Source organism: Galeopterus variegatus, unplaced genomic scaffold (genome assembly GCF_000696425.1).
Source record: "Galeopterus variegatus unplaced genomic scaffold, G_variegatus-3.0.2 Scaffold2366, whole genome shotgun sequence".
NCBI classification, from domain to species: domain Eukaryota; kingdom Metazoa; phylum Chordata; class Mammalia; order Dermoptera; family Cynocephalidae; genus Galeopterus; species Galeopterus variegatus.
The window spans coordinates 86,213-91,876 of NW_007728477.1; positions in this window are offsets into that span (position 1 = coordinate 86,213).

A 5,664-nucleotide genomic window follows, 5' to 3' on the forward strand; every position below is an offset into this window, starting at 1 on the left:
ACACTATTGCTTATACAAGCAACTGCATGAAGTGTCTGTGTCCACACTGAGATAGCCTGCTGGGTGGCTCACACTGAGCACAGCCTTCTCTCAGGGAGTTAAACAGTGCAGGAGCCCTTCTTGAGAGTCTGCTCAGTTCTGATTCCAATGACGACACTATTGCTTATACAAGCAACTGCATGAAGTGTCTGTGTCCACACTGAGATAGCCTGCTCGGTGGCTCACACTGAGCACAGCCTTCTCTCAGGGAGTTAAACAGTGCAGGAGCCCTTCTTGAGAGTCTGCTCAGTTCTGATTCCAATGACTGTTTTCTGGAGAATGAAGTCATTTCTCATTCCTTCCTCACCTTGAGGATGGTCCCCACCACTTGGAGCTTCTCGGATTTGCCACTTATTCCTAGCATTCACTCAGTCAATTTTGCCAGTACTTTGTAATTCATTTGGAAGCTTTTATTGTCAGAAAAACATCCAAACAAGACTACTTTGGTTACAGAACTTATGCCTCCTTTCTTAAGGAATGAAGAAAGAAAAGGGCCTGTGTTCTTTAACTCAACAACCACCTGCTAGAGCAAAAACTCACACTTACTTAACAGCCAGATAGTCATCTCCTCCTGCTCTGATCTACCTAGTAAAGCAGAGATGTGTGGTTTTTAAAGAGAAACCTAAAATGAAATTTGAAAAGTCATTCTAACTTGTCTCACTTAAAAAATGAAAATAAAATATACAAAATCTAACTAATAGATAAATTACTATTCGAGTATAAATTATATGTATATTTTTCTTATTGTTTTGTGAAAGATGTTTAAAATAGCATTCCCCAATGGCAGACATGGAAATGTGCTGCTCAGATCCACCTTCTAGGAAGGACTTGCTGTCCAGCTTCAGGGAATGTGGTCAGCAGACAGCCTCCATCCATTGGTCCTTCAGGGTCTGCCTCAGCCACAGGAAGCCAGAGTGAGTGATACTCTTCCCAGGCTGCCCCCATCCAATGACTGGACAAGGTAGGTGCATAAGACAAGGGCCATTTTAGTCCAAAATGGAGCACTGTGAAGGGCTCAGCCCCCTCTGGAATGAGGGTTTGGGTCATGTACCAGATAAGCTGTGGAGAATAGCACAAGTGGTAGCTGAGGGTAAGGGGACTCAGGAAAGTTGGGTGGAGGAGGGAGACAAATACCAGTTGTTGCCCAAGGCCAACTCTAGCTATAGCAGCTACGGTTTGTCTTACCAATGTCTCTTTTCTAAGTGTCTCTCAGGAAAAGAGGTCTACCAGAGTTGCAGAGAATCTGCCACCAAAATATATGTGGAGAAGGAGATCCAGGGAGTATACAGATCCTTCTTCAAGGAATAAATTTATGCCCAGCTGTAGAAAACAGCTAATCCTTCCAATCCTTCTTCAGAGTCTTCATTAACTGCAGAGAACCAGGGCCTTATTCCTCCTGGGCAGCTGGCATCCAATGACTGAGCAAGGTGGAGCTATCAGCACCAGTCCATGGTGGCCCAATGCAGGTCAGTGTTTGCTGTAGAGCTCCCATTGTATTGGCGGAGACCTTGCCAGCCCCGCATCATGGTCTGAAATCTCCCCTTGCCCAATTTTGCTCCCTCCCTCTTCTCTTTCTTTCATATACATCTTGCTTGTCTAACTCCAGCTCAGGATCTGCTTCCATGCAATACAATCTGTGGCACCCTCCCCCTCCCCTAAAACATGACAGTGCCTCCTACTTTGCCTCTTCACTTCTCCCACCAGAGGGACAATGAATGGGCAGGGTGGCCAGCAGCCCAGAGGTCTGATAGTCTGGGGAGTGGGAAAGGGCAGGAATCAAATTATTTCAGGGCTTTTTCACTTTTTCTCTCAGTCCCCAGCTATAGGTATCATTATCAATGGGGGGCATGAGAGACTTTGAAGGTCTGATGTACACCTTGATGCTTAGGGTAACAGACAAATCTTTAAGAAACAAATCCATTTTTAAATGTTATGAGGGTTCTGGCTGGTTAAAATAATTTTACAGTGAATCCTTTAGTAAAGAAAATAATGACTTTTTAATCTATCTGTTTTACAAATACAGATTTTCATATATTAGAATTATGTAAATTATATTTTTAAAACTAAAGCAAAGCAGTTATTCTGATTAATGCTACCTCAAGGTATGGGAGGGGGCGGGGAAGGTAAGAATGCTACTCTTATCATTACCAAAAATATATACTTTAAAATATTCAGGCTTCTACCTAACATTCTCTTCACATTGAAGACAACCATTTCCTCCTCTTCTCCAAACCCTTAACCAGCCCCAACTCCCATCCCCATTCCTGGAATTTACTCTTTTCAGTCAAGGTTAGCCCTGTCTTCCTTAGCTTGATGCACGGAATTCTGGAGACTGGCTCAGAGTGCTGGCTTTGCCCAGGACCAGGGCAAGGAGGAATGAGGCCAAACTAGCTGGTTCAGGCACTTCTGCAGTGTAGCTGAGAACCACACAGATGGAGCAGAGCTATGCCCTGGGGCTTTTCCACTTGGACACAAAACATTCTAAGTGAGGGCTGAGGAGGCTGATCTCCTTTCTCCATGTTTGTTTCTTCATCTGTATATTGAGGACATTCACAGGCATGGGCTTGCTGGGAAGCTTAAACAAGACAGCAAGTATAAGATGGTCCAGTACAATGCCTGGCACACCAAGCTGCTCAACAGGTGGATATGTCTGTTCATATGTATTCATTCATTCATTCTGCCCTTCTATTGGGAATGTATGAAGATGTGGTGAGTGCTCATACGTGAGCCCAAGTACCTTTACAGGTAGCAGAGTGAAGAAAGGGCTTCCTTCCAAAGAACTGAAGCTCTGCTCTAAAACTGCCCACACCCATTGTGTTTTCAGCCCCTTCATTACAATACTCCAAGGTGCTCCCAATTCTACAGGGATGGTAAAAAGTACTCAAATAGCCCTCTCTGTCTTTAAATGTAAACAAAACCAAAGAACTTTCACAGACTTTGAGAGTTTGCATAGACCCTATTATAATCAAATGCACAAAATCAGATGTCACTGGTTTGCAAAATCTAGTAATCATATACTTTTTATTTGACATTTATTGATTATTTACTATATGTCGGGAACTGTGTACTTTGCATGTATTCCTTCAATTTATCTGCCTTATAACCCTGTTGAGATAGAGAAATCGATGCTTAGAGAAGTTCTATAATTAGTATAAAGTCAGACAACTAGTCAACAGTAGATTTACTGTAAAGTTAATGCAGCTTAGACTTTGGCTCCTTCACTTGCTTGGGTCCCTTCTAAGGCCTGTAAGAAGCCCTAGCATTGTGTTCTCATGGTCATATGTTTGTACTAAATTTCCAAAAGTAATCAGTTAAGGCTGTTTTCCTTTTCCACTCCAACTTTCTTGCCATCACATTCCGCCTTGTGGCATTGTAGTGGTCACAGACATTTTTGGGAGATGGCTGAGGGCAAGTTGAGTTGGAGGTACATTCAGGTTGTGTGTAGTGACATACTTACATTTGGTTAAATTATCACTAGGAACCCCAGTGTGGGAAGTCACTGTGCCAATTCACCCAGCACCATGACAAGAGATGCAAAACCAGAATGACTCTGACCTGCAGTAGCCAGCACTGGAAATCGGCAGGTAATAGAGAAAAGACAGAGTTTAAAGGGTGTGGAGTCAAAAGCTTGTCTACAGAAAATGCTTCCAAATGTTACAGGTCACATATGGAGAGGTTTAACACAGGTTTTTCCAAGGGAAATCGGCAGGTAATAGAGAAAAGACAGAGTTTAAAGGGTGTGGAGTCAAAAGCTTGTCTGCAGAAAATGCTTCCAAATATTACAGGTCACATATGGAGAGGCTTAACACAGGTTTTTCCAAATTTGGCAATAATTCTAAAAATCTATATGACATTACCAATAATGATTTATAGAAATAAAAGACACTTTTCTGAGCAATCATTAGAAAGATTATACCAACCATGCTAGAGGACGGACTGAATCATCTTTCTATTCTTACAATAGAAAATGATACTCCAAAACCACTGTCACATGAAGACATGACTAAAGAATTTTCTGGCAAAAAATGCAGGAAAGAATGCATTATAGAAGTCATGCAGTATGTATAACTGTCAGTTATTCAATTAAAATATTGCTTTATTTTTTTGAGATTGAATTTTGAGATGTTTCTGGTATTTGTTAGCTTTTTAATTTTGTTTTGATTTCTTTCTCTTTCTAAATAAAAATTCACATTTGCTCCTAATTTTAGTTTCATATTTTATATTCTTTTTCTTAAAAGAAGGCTTCTAGATTTTGATCAACTCCTATAGCTAGTAAGTGGCAGAGGTAGGATTCAAACCCAGGTCTGTCTGATTTCAAAGCCACTCCTTGCTATGTTTTTTCTTCTCATGTGTTCATAGCTGAGTTCTTCTAGTGCTCTCCTACCATCTGTTTCATGGTCCTCTGCTCTTCCTTGCTATGGAAACTCCTCCCCTGTTGCCAGAAAACATTATTGGGTCATTGCTCTTTATCTTCTCACCAAAAGGAAGTCACGATTCTTGCTAACAATTCCATTTCCCTGACAATTCTCTCCTCTAGAGGCAATTTCTTATTCTTTTTGTCAAAATTCTTAAAACAAGGATAGTAAGCTCCTGGTTCCCTACCCCAACCCCAAACATAGCTAACCCCCAGAACAGTCTCCTACCTTCTTCAAATATTTTAGCGCTTATGTCATGGTATCCTTTACAGCTATCTTCCTTAATAATTTTAGCATCTTCCACTCCTGGCCTCACAGTTCCCTGATCTTCTCAACACATTTGGCCTTCAGCTCTATGCAGTTTGAGCCACCGACAGGCATGACCACATCCAGCAACTTGGCATCCCTCAGAATGGCTTTGCATCCAAGATCTATGAAACTAAAATTTACCTCCTCCCATCCTAGGCTCTTTTTTGTTCTTTGGTTATCCTAAAGTTACCAATTACCTTTCCAGAGAAAGGCAAAATGTTGGTTCCTCTTGTTACATGGTGGATTCTTGCGACCTCAAATCTATTCAATCTTAAACCTATCTGGCATTTAAAAAAATCATCTACATTTGTCTACCTATGACATTCTCCAAAGAACTTTTTCTGGATCTTTTTCTCCCTCCTCAAAAATTACCCTACTAGTATAAGCTTCCTAAACAAAACCTTAGCTCCTACTTTACAGGAAAAATTGAGGGTCATTTGGCCTTCAGCTCTATGCAGTTTGAGCCACCGACAGGCATGACCACATCCAGCAACTTGGCATCCCTCAGAATGGCTTTGCATCCAAGATCTATGAAACTAAAATTTACCTCCTCCCATCCTAGGCTCTTTTTTGTTCTTTGGTTATCCTAAAGTTACCAATTACCTTTCCAGAGAAAGGCAAAATGTTGGTTCCTCTTGTTACATGGTGGATTCTTGCGACCTCAAATCTATTCAATCTTAAACCTATCTGGCATTTAAAAAAATCATCTACATTTGTCTACCTATGACATTCTCCAAAGAACTTTTTCTGGATCTTTTTCTCCCTCCTCAAAAATTACCCTACTAGTATTCGCTTCCTAAACAAAACCTTAGCTCCTACTTTACAGGAAAAATTGAGGGCAACTGCCGTCTGATCTTCTCTCTCCTCAACAGTTTGGCTTCACAAGCTCTTCTTTATCCTG